Here is a 22,533-nt window from a genome sequence, read left to right on the forward strand (position 1 = left end):
GGAGGTTACTGTCCTCTTTACGGAGGCTACTGTTCTCTTTACGGAGGTTACTGTCCTCTTTACGGAGGTTACTGTCCTCACTACGGAGGCTACTGTTCTCTTTACAGAGGTTACTGTTCTCTTTACAGAGGCTACTGTCCTCTTTACGGAGGTTACTGTCCTCTTTACGGAGGCTACTGTCCTCTTTAAGGAGATACCTTTCCTCTTTACAGAGGTTACTGTCCACTTTACAGAGGTTATTGTTCTCTTTACGGAGGCTACTGTCCTCTTTACGGAGGCTACTGTCCTCTTTATGGAGGTTTATGTCCTCTTTACAAAGGTTACTGTCCTCTTTACGGAGGTTACTGTCCTCTTTACAGAGGTTACTGTCCTCTTTACAGACGTTACTGTCCTCTTTACGGAGGCTACTGTCCTCTTTACGGAGGCTACTGTCCTCTTTACGGAGGTTTATGTCCTCTAACAGAGGTTACTGTCCTCTTTACGGAGGTTACTGTCCTCTTTACGGAGGTTACTGTCCTCTTTACGGAGGTTACTGTCCTCTTTACGGAGGTTACTGTCCTCTTTACGGAGGTTACTGTCCTCTTTACGGAGGTTACTGTCCTCTTTACGGAGGTTACTGTCCTCTTTACGGAGGTTACTGTTCTCTTTACAGAGGTTACTGTCCTCTTTACGGAGGTTACTGTCCTCTTTACGGAGGTTACTGTCCTCTTTACGGAGGCTACTGTCCTCTTTACGGAGGTTACTGTCCTCTTTACGGAGGTTACTGTCCTCTTTACGGAGGTTACTGTCCTCTTTACGGAGGTTACTGTTCTCTTTACAGAGGTTACTGTCCTCTTTACGTTGGTTACTGTCCTCTTTACGGAGGTTACTGTTCTCTTTCCAGACGTTACTGTTCTCTTTCCAGACGTTACTGTCCTCTTTACGGAGGTTACATGAACTCTCCTTCCCTTCATGTCGGGACCTTGAATTCTCCTTCTCTTCATGTCTGGGCCTTGAACTCTCCTCTTCACGTCTGGGCCTTGAACTCTCCTTCCCTTCATGTCTGGGCCTTGAACTCTCCTTCCCTTCATGTCTGGGCCTTGAACTCTCCTTCCCTTCATGTCTGGGTCTTGAACTCTCCTTCTCTTCATGTCTGGGCCTTGAACTCTCCTTCTCTTCATGTCTGGGCCTTGAACTCTCCTTCCCTTCATGTCTGGGCCTTGAACTCTCCTTCCCTTCATGTCTGGGTCTTGAACTCTCCTTCTCTTCATGTCTGGGCCTTGAACTCTCCTTCTCTTCATGTCTGGGTCTTGAACTCTCCTTCCCTTCATGTCGGGACCTTGAATTCTCCTTCTCTTCATGTCTGGGCCTTGAACTCTCCTCTTCACGTCTGGGCCTTGAACTCTCCTTCCCTTCATGTCTGGGCCTTGAACTCTCCTTCCCTTCATGTCTGGGCCTTGAACTCTCCTTCCCTTCATGTCTGGGTCTTGAACTCTCCTTCTCTTCATGTCTGGGCCTTGAACTCTCCTTCTCTTCATGTCTGGGCCATGAACTCTCCTTCCCTTCATGTCGGGACCTTGAACTCTTCTTCTCTTCATATCTGGGCCTTGAATTCTCCTTCCCTTCATGTCTGGGCAGATCAGTATTTTATTGTTTTCTCTGTTATTCAGTTGTATCTCTGATTGAAGATGTATAGTGTCTGCTTCACCTGATGTGTTGCTGTACATATCGAGACCTGCTTCACCTGTTGTGTTGCTGTACATAACAAGACCTGCTTCACCTGTTGTGTTGCTATAATAATAATTATAAACACCTCTGGTCTGTAAATACAGTACATTATAAACACCTCTGGTCTGTAAATACAGTACATTATAAACACCTCTGGTCTGTAAATACAGTACATTATAAACACCTCTGGTCTATAAATACACTACATTATAAACACCTCTGGTCTGTAAATACAGTACATTATAAACACCTCTGGTCTGTAAATACACTACATTATAAACACCTCTGGTCTATAAATACAGGACATTATAAACACCTCTGGTCTGTATATACACTACATTATAAACACCTCTGGTCTATAAATACAGGACATTATAAACACCTCTGGTCTGTAAATACAGTACATTATAAACACCTCTGGTCTGTAAATACACTACATTATAAACACCTCTGGTCTGTAAATACAGGACATTATAAACACCTCTGGTCTGTAAATACAGGACATTATAAACACCTCTGGTCTGTAAATACACTACATTATAAACACCTCTGGTCTGTAAATACAGTACATTATAAACACCTCTGGTCTATAAATACAGGACATTATAAACACCTCTGGTCTGTAAATACAGGACATTATAAACACCTCTGGTCTGTAAATACAGGACATTATAAACACCTCTGGTCTGTAAATACAGGACATTATAAACACCTCTGGTCTGTAAATACAGTACATTATAAACACCTCTGGTCTGTAAATACAGGACATTATAAACACCTCTGGTCTGTAAATACAGGACATTATAAACACCTCTGGTCTGTAAATACAGGACATTATAAACACCTCTGGTCTGTAAATACACTACATTATAAACACCTCTGGTCTGTAAATACACTACATTATAAACACCTCTGGTCTGTAAATACAGGACATTATAAACACCTCTGGTCTGTAAATACAGGACATTATAAACACCTCTGGTCTGTAAATACAGGACATTATAAACACCTCTGGTCTGTAAATACAGGACATTATAAACACCTCTGGTCTGTAAATACAGGACATTATAAACACCTCTGGTCTGTAAATACAGGACATTATAAACACCTCTGGTCTGTAAATACAGTACATTATAAACACCTCTGGTCTGTAAATACACTACATTATAAACACATCTGGTCTGTAAATACACTACATTATAAACACATCTGGTCTGTAAATACAGGACATTATAAACACCTCTGGTCTGTAAATACAGGACATTATAAACACCTCTGGTCTGTAAATACAGGACATTATAAACAACTCTGGTCTGTAAATACAGGACATTATAAACACCTCTGGTCTGTAAATACACTACATTATAAACACCTCTGGTCTGTAAATACACTACATTATAAACACATCTGGTCTGTAAATACAGGACATTATAAACACCTCTGGTCTGTAAATACAGGACATTATAAACACCTCTGGTCTGTAAATACACTACATTATAAACACCTCTGGTCTGTAAATACACTACATTATAAACACATCTGGTCTGTAAATACAGGACATTATAAACACCTCTGGTCTGTAAATACAGGACATTATAAACACCTCTGGTCTGTAAATACAGGACATTATAAACACCTCTGGTCTATAAATACACTACATTATAAACACCTCTGGTCTGTAAATACAGGACATTATAGACACCTCTGGTCTATAAATACACTACATTATAAACACCTCTGGTCTATAAATACAGTACATTATAAACACCTCTGGTCTGTAAATACAGGACATTATAAACACCTCTGGTCTATAAATACACTACATTATAAACACCTCTGGTCTGTAAATACAGTACATTATAAACACCTCTGGTCTATAAATACACTACATTATAAACACCTCTGGTCTATAAATACACTACATTATAAACACCTCTGGTCTGTAAATACACTACATTATAAACACCTCTGGTCTGTAAATACACTACATTATAAACACCTCTGGTCTGTAAATACACTACATTATAAACACCTCTGGTCTATAAATACACTACATTATAAACACCTCTGGTCTGTAAATACAGGACATTATAAACACCTCTGGTCTGTAGATACAGGACATTATAAACACCTCTGGTCTGTAAATACAGGACATTATAAACACCTCTGGTCTGTAAATACAGTACATTATAAACACCTCTGGTCTGTAAATACAGGACATTATAAACACCTCTGGTCTGTAAATACAGTACATTATAAACACCTCTGGTCTATAAATACAGTACATTATAAACACCTCTGGTCTGTAAATACAGTACATTATAAACACCTCTGGTCTGTAAATACAGTACATTATAAACACCTCTGGTCTGTAAATACACTACATTATAAACACCTCTGGTCTGTAAATACAGTACATTATAAACACCTCTGGTCTGTAAATACAGGACATTATAAACACCTCTGGTCTGTAAATACAGGACATTATAAACACCTCTGGTCTGTAAATACAGTACATTATAAACACCTCTGGTCTGTAAATACACTACATTATAAACACCTCTGGTCTGTAAATACACTACATTATAAACACCTCTGGTCTGTAAATACACTACATTATAAACACCTCTGGTCTGTAAATACAGTACATTATAAACACCTCTGGTCTGTAAATACAGGACATTATAAACACCTCTGGTCTGTAAATACAGTACATTATAAACACCTCTGGTCTGTAAATACACTACATTATAAACACCTCTGGTCTGTAAATACAGGACATTATAAACACCTCTGGTCTGTAAATACAGGACATTATAAACACCTCTGGTCTATAAATACAGTACATTATAAACACCTCTGGTCTGTAAATACAGTACATTATAAACACCTCTGGTCTGTAAATACAGTACATTATAAACACCTCTGGTCTGTAAATACAGTACATTATAAACACCTCTGGTCTGTAAATACAGTACATTATAAACACCTCTGGTCTGTAAATACAGGACATTATAAACACCTCTGGTCTATAAATACAGTACATTATAAACACCTCTGGTCTGTAAATACAGTACATTATAAACACCTCTGGTCTGTAAATACAGGACATTATAAACACCTCTGGTCTGTAAATACAGTACATTATAAACACCTCTGGTCTGTAAATACACTACATTATAAACACCTCTGGTCTGTAAATACAGGACATTATAAACACCTCTGGTCTGTAAATACAGGACATTATAAACACCTCTGGTCTATAAATACAGTACATTATAAACACCTCTGGTCTGTAAATACACTACATTATAAACACCTCTGGTCTGTAAATACACTACATTATAAACACCTCTGGTCTGTAAATACACTACATTATAAACACCTCTGGTCTGTAAATACACTACATTATAAACACCTCTGGTCTGTAAATACACTACATTATAAACACCTCTGGTCTGTAAATACACTACATTATAAACACCTCTGGTCTGTAAATACACTACATTATAAACACCTCTGGTCTGTAAATACACTACATTATAAACACCTCTGGTCTATAAATACAGTACATTATAAACACCTCTGGTCTGTAAATACACTACATTATAAACACCTCTGGTCTATTAATACACTACATTATAAACACCTCTGGTCTATAAATACAGTACATTATAAACACCTCTGGTCTGTAAATACACTACATTATAAACACCTCTGGTCTGTAAATACAGGACATTATAAACACCTCTGGTCTGTAAATACAGGACATTATAAACACCTCTGGTCTGTAAATACAGGACATTATAAACACCTCTGGTCTATAAATACAGTACATTATAAACACCTCTGGTCTGTAAATACAGTACATTATAAACACCTCTGGTCTGTAAATACAGTACATTATAAACACCTCTGGTCTGTAAATACAGTACATTATAAACACCTCTGGTCTATAAATACAGTACATTATAAACACCTCTGGTCTGTAAATACAGTACATTATAAACACCTCTGGTATGTAAATACAGTACATTATAAACACCTCTGGTCTGTAAATACAGTACATTATAAACACCTCTGGTCTGTAAATACACTACATTATAAACACCTCTGGTCTGTAAATACAGGACATTATAAACACCTCTGGTCTGTAAATACAGGACATTATAAACACCTCTGGTCTGTAAATACACTACATTATAAACACCTCTGGTCTGTAAATACACTACATTATAAACACCTCTGGTCTGTAAATACAGGACATTATAAACACCTCTGGTCTGTAAATACAGGACATTATAAACACCTCTGGTCTGTAAATACAGGACATTATAAACACCTCTGGTCTGTAAATACAGGACATTATAAACACCTCTGGTCTGTAAATACAGGACATTATAAACACCTCTGGTCTGTAAATACACTACATTATAAACACCTCTGGTCTATTAATACACTACATTATAAACACCTCTGGTCTGTAAATACACTACATTATAAACACCTCTGGTCTGTAAATACAGGACATTATAAACACCTCTGGTCTGTAAATACAGGACATTATAAACACCTCTGGTCTGTAAATACAGGACATTATAAACACCTCTGGTCTGTAAATACAGTACATTATAAACACCTCTGGTCTGTAAATACACTACATTATAAACACCTCTGGTCTGTAAATACAGTACATTATAAACACCTCTGGTATGTAAATACACTACATTATAAACACCTCTGGTCTGTAAATACAGGACATTATAAACACCTCTGGTCTGTAAATACAGTACATTATAAACACCTCTGGTCTGTAAATACACTACATTATAAACACCTCTGGTCTGTAAATACACTACATTATAAACACCTCTGGTATGTAAATACACTACATTATAAACACCTCTGGTCTGTAAATACACTACATTATAAACACCTCTGGTCTGTAAATACAGGACATTATAAACACCTCTGGTCTGTAAATACAGTACATTATAAACACCTCTGGTCTATTAATACACTACATTATAAACACCTCTGGTATGTAAATACACTACATTATAAACACCTCTGGTCTGTAAATACACTACATTATAAACACCTCTGGTCTGTAAATACAGTACATTATAAACACCTCTGGTCTGTAAATACAGTACATTATAAACACCTCTGGTCTGTAAATACACTACATTATAAACACCTCTGGTCTGTAAATACAGTACATTATAAACACCTCTGGTATGTAAATACACTACATTATAAACACCTCTGGTCTGTAAATACAGGACATTATAAACACCTCTGGTCTGTAAATACAGTACATTATAAACACCTCTGGTCTGTAAATACACTACATTATAAACACCTCTGGTCTGTAAATACAGGACATTATAAACACCTCTGGTCTGTAAATACAGTACATTATAAACACCTCTGGTCTATTAATACACTACATTATAAACACCTCTGGTCTGTAAATACACTACATTATAAACACCTCTGGTCTGTAAATACAGTACATTATAAACACCTCTGGTCTGTAAATACAGGACATTATAAACACCTCTGGTCTGTAAATACAGGACATTATAAACACCTCTGGTCTGTAAATACAGGACATTATAAACACCTCTGGTCTGTAAATACACTACATTATAAACACCTCTGGTCTGTAAATACAGGACATTATAAACACCTCTGGTCTGTAAATACACTACATTATAAACACCTCTGGTCTGTAAATACAGGACATTATAAACACCTCTGGTCTGTAAATACAGGACATTATAAACACCTCTGGTCTGTAAATACAGTACATTATAAACACCTCTGGTCTGTAAATACACTACATTATAAACACCTCTGGTCTGTAAATACAGTACATTATAAACACCTCTGGTCTGTAAATACACTACATTATAAACACTTCTGGTCTGTAAATAAACTACATTATAAACACCTCTGGTCTATAAATACAGGACATTATAAACACCTCTGGTCTATAAATACAGGACATTATAAACACCTCTGGTCTGTAAATACAGTACATTATAAACACCTCTGGTCTGTAAATACAGGACATTATAAACACCTCTGGTCTATAAATACACTACATTATAAACACCTCTGGTCTGTAAATACACTACATTATAAACACCTCTGGTCTATAAATACAGGACATTATAAACACCTCTGGTCTATAAATACAGGACATTATAAACACCTCTGGTCTGTAAATACAGTACATTATAAACACCTCTGGTCTGTAAATACAGGACATTATAAACACCTCTGGTCTGTAAATACAGGACATTATAAACACCTCTGGTCTGTAAATACAGGACATTATAAACACCTCTGGTCTGTAAATACAGTACATTATAAACACCTCTGGTCTGTAAATACAGTACATTATAAACACCTCTGGTCTGTAAATACACTACATTATAAACACCTCTGGTCTGTAAATACAGTACATTATAAACACCTCTGGTCTGTAAATACAGTACATTATAAACACCTCTGGTCTGTAAATACAGGACATTATAAACACCTCTGGTCTGTAAATACAGGACATTATAAACACCTCTGGTCTGTAAATACACTACATTATAAACACCTCTGGTCTGTAAATACACTACATTATAAACACCTCTGGTCTGTAAATACAGGACATTATAAACACCTCTGGTCTATAAATACAGTACATTATAAACACCTCTGGTCTGTAAATACACTACATTATAAACACCTCTGGTCTATAAATACAGTACATTATAAACACCTCTGGTCTGTAAATACAGGACATTATAAACACCTCTGGTCTATAAATACAGTACATTATAAACACCTCTGGTCTGTAAATACACTACATTATAAACACCTCTGGTCTATAAATACAGTACATTATAAACACCTCTGGTCTGTAAATACAGGACATTATAAACACCTCTGGTCTGTAAATACAGGACATTATAAACACCTCTGGTCTATAAATACAGGACATTATAAACACCTCTGGTCTGTAAATACACTACATTATAAACACCTCTGGTCTATAAATACACTACATTATAAACACCTCTGGTCTGTAAATACAGTACATTATAAACACCTCTGGTCTGTAAATACACTACATTATAAACACCTCTGGTCTATAAATACAGGACATTATAAACACCTCTGGTCTGTAAATACAGTACATTATAAACACCTCTGGTCTGTAAATACAGGACATTATAAACACCTCTGGTCTGTAAATACACTACATTATAAACACCTCTGGTCTATAAATACAGGACATTATAAACACCTCTGGTCTGTAAATACAGGATGTTATAAACACCTCTGGTCTGTAAATACAGGACATTATAAACACCTCTGGTCAGTAAATACACTACATTATAAACACCTCTGGTCTGTAAATACAGGACATTATAAACACCTCTGGTCTGTAAATACAGGACATTATAAACACCTCTGGTCTGTAAATACACTACATTATAAACACCTCTGGTCTGTAAATACACTACATTATAAACACCTCTGGTCTGTAAATACAGGACATTATAAACACCTCTGGTCTGTAAATACAGGACATTATAAACACCTCTGGTCTGTAAATACAGGACATTATAAACACCTCTGGTCTGTAAATACAGGATGTTATAAACACCTCTGGTCTGTAAATACAGGACATTATAAACACCTCTGGTCAGTAAATACAGGATGTTATAAACACCTCTGGTCTGTAAATACAGGATGTTATAAACACCTCTGGTCTGTAAATACAGGACATTATAAACACCTCTGGTCTGTAAATACAGGACATTATAAACACCTCTGGTCTGTAAATACAGGATGTTATAAACACCTCTGGTCTGTAAATACAGGACATTATAAACACCTCTGGTCTGTAAATACAGGATGTTATAAACACCTCTGGTCTGTAAATACAGGACATTATAAACACCTCTGGTCAGTAAATACACTACATTATAAACACCTCTGGTCTGTAAATACAGGACATTATAAACACCTCTGGTCTGTAAATACAGGACATTATAAACACCTCTGGTCTGTAAATACACTACATTATAAACACCTCTGGTCTGTAAATACACTACATTATAAACACCTCTGGTCTGTAAATACAGGACATTATAAACACCTCTGGTCTGTAAATACAGGACATTATAAACACCTCTGGTCTGTAAATACACTACATTATAAACACCTCTGGTCTGTAAATACACTACATTATAAACACCTCTGGTCTGTAAATACAGGACATTATAAACACCTCTGGTCTGTAAATACAGGACATTATAAACACCTCTGGTCTGTAAATACAGTACATTATAAACACCTCTGGTCTGTAAATACACTACATTATAAACACTTCTGGTCTGTAAATAAACTACATTATAAACACCTCTGGTCTATAAATACACTACATTATAAACACCTCTGGTCTGTAAATACAGGACATTATAAACACCTCTGGTCTATAAATACAGGACATTATAAACACCTCTGGTCTGTAAATACAGTACATTATAAACACCTCTGGTCTGTAAATACACTACATTATAAACACCTCTGGTCTATAAATACAGGACATTATAAACACCTCTGGTCTGTAAATACAGTACATTATAAACACCTCTGGTCTGTAAATACAGGACATTATAAACACCTCTGGTCTGTAAATACAGGACATTATAAACACCTCTGGTCTGTAAATACAGTACATTATATAAACACCTCTGGTCTGTAAATACAGGACATTATAAACACCTCTGGTCTATAAATACAGTACATTATATAAACACCTCTGGTCTGTAAATACAGTACATTATAAACACCTCTGGTCTGTAAATACAGTACATTATAAACACCTCTGGTCTGTAAATACACTACATTATAAACACCTCTGGTCTGTAAATACAGGACATTATAAACACCTCTGGTCTGTAAATACAGTACATTATAAACACCTCTGGTCTGTAAATACAGTACATTATAAACACCTCTGGTCTGTAAATACACTACATTATAAACACTTCTGGTCTGTAAATAAACTACATTATAAACACCTCTGGTCTATTAATACAGTACATTATATAAACACCTCTGGTCTGTAAATACACTACATTATAAACACCTCTGGTCTGTAAATACAGGACATTATAAACACCTCTGGTCTATAAATACACTACATTATAAACACCTCTGGTCTGTAAATACAGGACATTATAAACACCTCTGGTCTATAAATACAGGACATTATAAACACCTCTGGTCTGTAAATACAGTACATTATAAACACCTCTGGTCTGTAAATACAGGACATTATAAACACCTCTGGTCTGTAAATACAGTACATTATAAACACCTCTGGTCTGTAAATACAGGACATTATAAACACCTCTGGTCTGTAAATACAGTACATTATAAACACCTCTGGTCTGTAAATACACTACATTATAAACACCTCTGGTCTGTAAATACACTACATTATAAACACCTCTGGTCTGTAAATACACTACATTATAAACACCTCTGGTCTGTAAATACAGGACATTATAAACACCTCTGGTCTGTAAATACACTACATTATAAACACCTCTGGTCTGTAAATACAGTACATTATAAACACCTCTGGTCTATAAATACAGGACATTATAAACACCTCTGGTCTGTAAATACAGTACATTATAAACACCTCTGGTCTGTAAATACAGTACATTATAAACACCTCTGGTCTGTAAATACACTACATTATAAACACCTCTGGTCTGTAAATACACTACATTATAAACACCTCTGGTCTGTAAATACAGTACATTATAAACACCTCTGGTCTGTAAATACAGGACATTATAAACACCTCTGGTCTATAAATACAGGACATTATAAACACCTCTGGTCTGTAAATACAGTACATTATAAACACCTCTGGTCTGTAAATACAGTACATTATAAACACCTCTGGTCTGTAGATACAGGACATTATAAACACCTCTGGTCTGTAAATACACTACATTATAAACACCTCTGGTCTGTAAATACACTACATTATAAACACCTCTGGTCTATAAATACAGTACATTATAAACACCTCTGGTCTGTAAATACACTACATTATAAACACCTCTGGTCTGTAAATACAGTACATTATAAACACCTCTGGTCTGTAAATACAGGACATTATAAACACCTCTGGTCTATAAATACAGGACATTATAAACACCTCTGGCCTGTAAATACACTACATTATAAACACCTCTGGTCTGTAAATACAGGACATTATAAACACCTCTGGTCTGTAAATACAGTACATTATAAACACCTCTGGTCTGTAAATACAGGACATTATAAACACCTCTGGTCTGTAAATACAGGACATTATAAACACCTCTGGTCTGTAAATACACTACATTATAAACACCTCTGGTCTGTAAATACACTACATTATAAACACCTCTGGTCTGTAAATACAGGACATTATAAACACCTCTGGTCTGTAAATACAGGACATTATAAACACCTCTGGTCTGTAAATACAGTACATTATAAACACCTCTGGTCTGTAAATACAGGACATTATAAACACCTCTGGTCTGTAAATACAGGACATTATAAACACCTCTGGTCTGTAAATACAGTACATTATAAACACCTCTGGTCTGTAAATACAGGACATTATAAACACCTCTGGTCTGTAAATACAGTACATTATAAACACCTCTGGTCTGTAAATACAGGACATTATAAACACCTCTGGTCTATAAATACACTACATTATAAACACCTCTGGTCTGTAAATACAGTACATTATAAACACCTCTGGTCTGTAAATACAGTACATTATAAACACCTCTGGTCTGTAAATACAGGACATTATAAACACCTCTGGTCTGTAAATACAGGACATTATAAACACCTCTGGTCTATAAATACAGTACATTATAAACACCTCTGGTCTGTAAATACACTACATTATAAACACCTCTGGTCTGTAAATACAGGACATTATAAACACCTCTGGTCTGTAAATACAGGACATTATAAACACCTCTGGTCTATAAATACAGTACATTATAAACACCTCTGGTCTGTAAATACAGGACATTATAAACACCTCTGGTCTGTAAATACAGGACATTATAAACACCTCTGGTCTGTAAATACACTACATTATAAACACCTCTGGTCTGTAAATACAGGACATTATAAACACCTCTGGTCTGTAAATACACTACATTATAAACACCTCTGGTCTGTAAATACAGGACATTATAAACACCTCTGGTCTATAAATACACTACATTATAAACACCTCTGGTCTGTAAATACAGTACATTATAAACACCTCTGGTCTGTAAATACAGGACATTATAAACACCTCTGGTCTATAAATACAGGACATTATAAACACCTCTGGTCTGTAAATACACTACATTATAAACACCTCTGGTCTGTAAATACAGTACATTATAAACACCTCTGGTCTGTAAATACAGTACATTATAAACACCTCTGGTCTGTAAATACACTACATTATAAACACCTCTGGTCTATAAATACACTACATTATAAACACCTCTGGTCTGTAAATACAGTACATTATAAACACCTCTGGTCTGTAAATACAGGACATTATAAACACCTCTGGTCTGTAAATACAGGACATTATAAACACCTCTGGTCTGTAAATACAGGACATTATAAACACCTCTGGTCTGTAAATACACTACATTATAAACACCTCTGGTCTGTAAATACAGGACATTATAAACACCTCTGGTCTGTAAATACAGGACATTATAAACACCTCTGGTCTGTAAATACAGGACATTATAAACACCTCTGGTCTGTAAATACAGTACATTATAAACACATCTGGTCTATAAATACACTACATTATAAACACCTCTGGTCTATAAATACACTACATTATAAACACCTCTGGTCTGTAAATACACTACATTATAAACACCTCTGGTCTGTAAATACAGTACATTATAAACACCTCTGGTCTGTAAATACACTACATTATAAACACCTCTGGTCTATAAATACAGTACATTATAAACACCTCTGGTCTGTAAATACAGGACATTATAAACACCTCTGGTCTGTAAATACAGTACATTATAAACACCTCTGGTCTGTAAATACAGGACATTATAAACACCTCTGGTCTGTAAATACAGTACATTATAAACACCTCTGGTCTGTAAATACAGTACATTATAAACACCTCTGGTCTGTAAATACAGTACATTATAAACACCTCTGGTCTATAAATACACTACATTATAAACACCTCTGGTCTGTAAATACAGGACATTATAAACACCTCTGGTCTATAAATACAGGACATTATAAACACCTCTGGTCTGTAAATACACTACATTATAAACACCTCTGGTCTGTAAATACAGTACATTATAAACACCTCTGGTCTGTAAATACAGGACATTATAAACACCTCTGGTCTATAAATACAGGACATTATAAACACCTCTGGTCTGTAAATACACTACATTATAAACACCTCTGGTCTGTAAATACAGTACATTATAAACACCTCTGGTCTGTAAATACAGGACATTATAAACACCTCTGGTCTGTAAATACAGGACATTATAAACACCTCTGGTCTGTAAATACACTACATTATAAACACCTCTGGTCTATAAATACAGTACATTATAAACACCTCTGGTCTGTAAATACAGGACATTATAAACACCTCTGGTCTGTAAATACACTACATTATAAACACCTCTGGTCTGTAAATACAGTACATTATAAACACCTCTGGTCTGTAAATACAGGACATTATAAACACCTCTGGTCTATAAATACACTACATTATAAACACCTCTGGTCTGTAAATACACTACATTATAAACACCTCTGGTCTGTAAATACAGGACATTATAAACACCTCTGGTCTGTAAATACAGTACATTATAAACACCTCTGGTCTGTAAATACAGTACATTATAAACACCTCTGGTCTGTAAATACAGGACATTATAAACACCTCTGGTCTGTAAATACAGTACATTATAAACACCTCTGGTCTATAAATACAGGACATTATAAACACCTCTGGTCTATAAATACAGTACATTATAAACACCTCTGGTCTGTAAATACAGGACATTATAAACACCTCTGGTCTGTAAATACAGGACATTATAAACACCTCTGGTCTGTATATACAGGACATTATAAACACCTCTGGTCTATAAATACAGTACATTATAAACACCTCTGGTCTGTAAATACAGTACATTATAAACACCTCTGGTCTGTAAATACACTACATTATAAACACCTCTGGTCTGTAAATACAGTACATTATAAACACCTCTGGTCTGTAAATACAGTACATTATAAACACCTCTGGTCTGTAAATACAGTACATTATAAACACCTCTGGTCTGTAAATACAGGACATTATAAACACCTCTGGTCTGTAAATACACTACATTATAAACACCTCTGGTCTGTAAATACAGTACATTATAAACACCTCTGGTCTATAAATACAGGACATTATAAACACCTCTGGTCTGTAAATACAGTACATTATAAACACCTCTGGTCTGTAAATACAGTACATTATAAACACCTCTGGTCTGTAAATACAGGACATTATAAACACCTCTGGTCTATAAATACACTACATTATAAACACCTCTGGTCTGTAAATACAGTACATTATAAACACCTCTGGTCTGTAAATACAGGACATTATAAACACCTCTGGTCTGTAAATACAGGACATTATAAACACCTCTGGTCTGTAAATACAGTACATTATAAACACCTCTGGTCTGTAAATACAGGACATTATAAACACCTCTGGTCTATAAATACAGGACATTATAAACACCTCTGGTCTGTAAATACACTACATTATAAACACCTCTGGTCTATAAATACACTACATTATAAACACCTCTGGTCAGTAAATACAGTACATTATAAACACCTCTGGTCTGTAAATACAGGACATTATAAACACCTCTGGTCTGTAAATACAGGACATTATAAACACCTCTGGTCTGTAAATACAGTACATTATAAACACCTCTGGTCTATAAATACAGTACATTATAAACACCTCTGGTCTATAAATACAGGACATTATAAACACCTCTGGTCTGTAAATACAGGACATTATAAACACCTCTGGTCTGTAAATACAGGACATTATAAACACCTCTGATCTATAAATACAGGACATTATAAACACCTCTGGTCTGTAAATACAGTACATTATAAACACCTCTGGTCTGTAAATACACTACATTATAAACACCTCTGGTCTGTAAATACAGTACATTATAAACACCTCTGGTCTATAAATACAGTACATTATAAACACCTCTGGTCTGTAAATACAGTACATTATAAACACCTCTGGTCTGTAAATACAGTACATTATAAACACCTCTGGTCTGTAAATACAGTACATTATAAACACCTCTGGTCTATAAATACACTACATTATAAACACCTCTGGTCTGTAAATACAGTACATTATAAACACCTCTGGTCTGTAAATACAGTACATTATAAACACCTCTGGTCTGTAAATACAGTACATTATAAACACCTCTGGTCTATAAATACAGTACATTATAAACACCTCTGGTCTGTAAATACAGGACATTATAAACACCTCTGGTCTGTACATACAGGACATTATAAACACCTCTGGTCTATAAATACACTACATTATAAACACCTCTGGTCTGTAAATACAGGACATTATAAACACCTCTGGTCTGTAAATACAGGACATTATAAACACCTCTGATCTATAAATACAGTACATTATAAACACCTCTGGTCTGTAAATACACTACATTATAAACACCTCTGGTCTATAAATACAGTACATTATAAACACCTCTGGTCTATAAATACACTACATTATAAACACCTCTGGTCTGTAAATACACTACATTATAAACACCTCTGGTCTGTAAATACAGGACATTATAAACACCTCTGGTCTGTAAATACAGGACATTATAAACACCTCTGGTCTATAAATACAGGACATTATAAACACCTCTGGTCTGTATATACAGGACATTATAAACACCTCTGGTCTGTAAATACAGGACATTATAAACACCTCTGGTCTATAAATACAGGACATTATAAACACCTCTGGTCTGTAAATACAGTACATTATAAACACCTCTGGTCTGTAAATACAGTACATTATAAACACCTCTGGTCTTTAAATACACTACATTATAAACACCTCTGGTCTGTAAATACACTACATTATAAACACCTCTGGCCTGTAAATACACTACATTATAAACACCTCTGGTCTATAAATACAGTACATTATAAACACCTCTGGTCTATAAATACAGTACATTATAAACACCTCTGGTCTGTAAATACAGTACATTATAAACTCCTCTGGTCTGTAAATACACTACATTATAAACACCTCTGGTCTGTAAATACAGGACATTATAAACACCTCTGGTCTGTAAATACAGTACATTATAAACACCTCTGGTCTGTAAATACAGTACATTATAAACACCTCTGGTCAGTAAATACAGTACATTATAAACACCTCTGGTCTGTAAATACACTACATTATAAACACCTCTGGTCTGTAAATACAGGACATTATAAACACCTCTGGTCTGTAAATACAGTACATTATAAACACCTCTGGTCTGTAAATACACTACATTATAAACACCTCTGGTCTGTAAATACAGTACATTATAAACACCTCTGGTCTGTAAATACAGTACATTATAAACACCTCTGGTCTGTAAATACACTACATTATAAACACCTCTGGTCTGTAAATACAGGACATTATAAACACCTCTGGTCTGTAAATACAGGACATTATAAACACCTCTGGTCTGTAAATACAGTACATTATAAACACCTCTGGTCTATAAATACAGGACATTATAAACACCTCTGGTCTGTAAATACAGGACATTATAAACACCTCTGGTCTGTAAATACAGGACATTATAAACACCTCTGGTCTATAAATACAGTACATTATAAACACCTCTGGTCTGTAAATACACTACATTATAAACACCTCTGGTCTGTAAATACACTACATTATAAACACCTCTGGTCTGTAAATACAGGACATTATAAACACCTCTGGTCTGTAAATACACTACATTATAAACACCTCTGGTCTGTAAATACAGGACATTATAAACACCTCTGGTCTGTAAATACAGGACATTATAAACACCTCTGGTCTGTAAATACAGGACATTATAAACACCTCTGGTCTGTAAATACACTACATTATAAACACCTCTGGTCTGTAAATACACTACATTATAAACACCTCTGGTCTATAAATACACTACATTATAAACACCTCTGGTCTGTAAATACACTACATTATAAACACCTCTGGTCTGTATATACACTACATTATAAATCAAATCAAATCAAATCAAATTTATTTATATAGCCCTTCGTACATCAGCTGATATCTCAAAGTGCTGTACAGAAACCCAGCCTAAAACCCCAAACAGCAAGCAATGCAGGTGTAGAAGCACGGTGGCTAGGAAAAACTCCCTAGAAAAGCCAAAACCTAGGAAGAAACCTAGAGAGGAACCAGGCTATGTGGGGTGGCCAGTCCTCTTCTGGCTGTGCCGGGTAGAGATTATAACAGAACATGGCCAAGATGTTCAAATGTTCATAAATGACCAGCATGGTCGAATAATAATAAGGCAGAACAGTTGAAACTGGAGCAGCAGCACGGCCAGGTGGACTGGGGACAGCAAGGAGTCATCATGTCAAGTAGTCCTGGGGCATGGTCCTAGGGCTCAGGTCAGTTGAAACTGGAGCAGCAGCACGGCCAGGTGGACTGGGGACAGCAAGGAGTCATCATGTCAGGTAGTCCTGGGGCATGGTCCTAGGGCTCAGGTCCTCCGAGAGAGAGAAGGAGAGAATTAGAGAACGCACACTTAGATTCACACAGGACACCGAATTGGACAGGAGAAGTACTCCAGATATAACAAACTGACCCCAGCCCCCGACACATAAACTACTGCAGCATAAATACTGGAGGCTGAGACAGGAGGGGTCAGGAGACACTGTGGCCCCACCCGAGGACACCCCCGGACAGGGCCAAACAGGAAGGATATAACCCCACCCACTTTGCCAAAGCACAGCCCCCACACCACTGGAGGGATATCTTCAACCACCAACTTACCATCCTGAGACAAAGCTGAGTATAGCCCGCAAAGATCTCCGCCACGGCACAACCCAAGGGGGGGCGCCAACCCAGACAGGATGACCACATCAGTGAATCAACCCACTCAGGTGACGCACCCCCTCCAGGGACGGCATGAGAGAGCCCCAGCAAGCCAGTGACTCAGCCCCTGTAATAGGGTTAGAGGCAGAGAATCCCAGTGGAAAGAGGGGAACCGGCCAGGCAGAGACAGCAAGGGTGGTTCGTTGCTCCAGAGCCTTTCCGTTCACCTTCCCACTCCTGGGCCAGACTACACTCAATCATATGACCCACTGAAGAGATGAGTCTTCAGTAAAGACTTAAAGGTTGAGACCGAGTTTGCGTCTCTGACATGGGTAGGCAGACCGTTCCATAAAAATGGAGCTCTATAGGAGAAAGCCCTGCCTCCAGCTGTTTGCTTAGAAATTCTAGGGACAATTAGGAGGCCTGCGTCTTGTGACCGTAGCGTACGTGTAGGTATGTACGGCAGGACCAAATCAGAGAGATAGGTAGGAGCAAGCCCATGCAATGCTTTGTAGGTTAGCAGTAAAACCTTGAAATCAGCCCTTGCTTTGACAGGAAGCCAGTGTAGGGAGGCTAGCACTGGAGTAATATGATCAAATTTTTTGGTTCTAGTCAGGATTCTAGCAGCCGTATTTAGCACTAACTGAAGTTTATTTAGTGCTTAAACACCTCTAAACACCTCTGGTCTATAAATACAGGACATTATAAACACCTCTGGTCTGTAAATACAGGACATTATAAACACCTCTGGTCTATAAATACAGGACATTATAAACACCTCTGGTCTGTAAATACAGTACATTATAAACACCTCTGGTCTGTAAATACAGGACATTATAAACACCTCTGGTCTGTAAATACAGGACATTATAAACACCTCTGGTCTGTAAATACACTACATTATAAACACCTCTGGTCTGTAAATACACTACATTATAAACACCTCTGGTCTGTAAATACAGTACATTATAAACACCTCTGGTCTATAAATACAGTACATTATAAACACCTCTGGTCTGTAAATACAGTACATTATAAACACCTCTGGTCTATAAATACAGGACATTATAAACACCTCTGGTCTGTAAATACAGGACATTATAAACACCTCTGGTCTATAAATACAGTACATTATAAACACCTCTGGTCTGTAAATACAGTACATTATAAACACCTCTGGTCTGTAAATACAGTACATTATAAACACCTCTGGTCTATAAATACAGGACATTATAAACACCTCTGGTCTGTAAATACAGTACATTATAAACACCTCTGGTCTATAAATACACTACATTATAAACACCTCTGGTCTATAAATACAGGACATTATAAACACCTCTGGTCTGTAAATACAGGACATTATAAACACCTCTGGTCTATAAATACACTACATTATAAACACCTCTGGTCTGTAAATACACTACATTATAAACACCTCTGGTCTGTAAATACAGGACATTATAAACACCTCTGGTCTGTAAATACAGTACATTATAAACACCTCTGGTCTATAAATACAGGACATTATAAACACCTCTGGTCTGTAAATACAGGACATTATAAACACCTCTGGTCTGTAAATACAGTACATTATAAACACCTCTGGTCTGTAAATACACTACATTATAAACACCTCTGGTCTGTAAATACACTACATTATAAACACCTCTGGTCTGTAAATACACTACATTATAAACACCTCTGGTCTGTAAATACAGGACATTATAAACACCTCTGGTCTGTAAATACAGGACATTATAAACACCTCTGGTCTGTAAATACAGGACATTATAAACACCTCTGGTCTGTAAATACACTACATTATAAACACCTCTGGTCTATAAATACAGGACATTATAAACACCTCTGGTCTGTAAATACAGTACATTATAAACACCTCTGGTCTGTATATACAGTACATTATAAACACCTCTGGTCTGTAAATACAGTACATTATAAACACCTCTGGTCTGTAAATACAGTACATTATAAACACCTCTGGTCTGTAAATACAGGACATTATAAACACCTCTGGTCTGTAAATACAGGACATTATAAACACCTCTGGTCTGTAAATACACTACATTATAAACACCTCTGGTCTGTAAATACAGGACATTATAAACACCTCTGGTCTATAAATACAGTACATTATAAACACCTCTGGTCTGTAAATACAGGACATTATAAACACCTCTGGTCTATAAATACACTACATTATAAACACCTCTGGTCTGTAAATACAGGACATTATAAACACCTCTGGTCTATAAATACACTACATTATAAACACCTCTGGTCTGTAAATACAGGACATTATAAACACCTCTGGTCTATAAATACACTACATTATAAACACCTCTGGTCTGTATATTGTTCTGGATAAGAAGTGGTTTTATCTGTCAGGCTGCTGAAGAGAAAAGGATTTGGGTCAGAGAGGGGTTGAGGTGAGACGGTCCACCCATCAGTACGACCCGTCTGCCCTGCCAGAGGGAGATCCATGGAGACTTTCATTTCCCATCCGGAGACATCTTAAGACATACCTCATCCTCTCTGTCATCCCTCATACTATTTCTATGTCTCCAATGTGGTGAGATGGGATTCCCGTGATATCTTCTTGGCTGGGGATACCAACCCCCGCACCCCCCCACCCCCATACTTCCCACTGAGACAATAACACCACAACACCAGACCCCCTACCACAACTAAACATACCCCCCATAACACCACAACACCAGACCCCCTACCACAACTAAACATACCCCCCATAACACTATAACACCAGACCCCCTACCACAACTAAACATACCCCCCATAACACTACAACACCAGACCCCCTACCACAACTGAACATCCCCCCATAACACTACAACACCAGACCCCCCGCCATAACACTACAACACCAGACCCCCTACCACAACTAAACATACCCCCCCATAACACTACAACACCAGACCCCCTACCACAACTTAACTTACCCCCTCCCCATAACACTACAACAACAGACGCCCCCCCCCCCGCCATAACACTACAACACCAGACCCCCTACCACGACTAAACATACCCCCCCCCATAACACTACAACACCAGACCCCATACCACAACTAAACATACCCCCCCATAACACTACAACACCAGACCCCCTACCACAACTAAACATACCCCCCCCCCCCCCATAACACTACAACCCCCCCCCCCCGGACGTGCTGTTTTAGCCTAGTGGTTGGAGCGTTGGGCTAGTAACCGGAAGGTTGCAAGTTCAAACCCCCGAGCTGACAAGGTACAAATCTGACGTTCTGCCCCTGAACAGGCAGTTAACCCACTGTTCCCAGGCCATCACAGAAAATAAGAATTTGTTCTCAGCTGACTTGCCTGGTTAAATAAAGGTTATCTAGTCCTTAGAGAGGCCAACCAGATATATGACAGAGAGAGATGCTGTATATAACGTCCTGGTCAGAAAACCTAAACGTCAAACAACAGACTGGAATGGGGGTTGGTCACAGTACAACAAT

The sequence above is a fragment of the Oncorhynchus masou genome, unplaced genomic scaffold, assembly GCF_036934945.1.
Source record: "Oncorhynchus masou masou isolate Uvic2021 unplaced genomic scaffold, UVic_Omas_1.1 unplaced_scaffold_1336, whole genome shotgun sequence".
Lineage (NCBI taxonomy): Eukaryota > Metazoa > Chordata > Actinopteri > Salmoniformes > Salmonidae > Oncorhynchus > Oncorhynchus masou.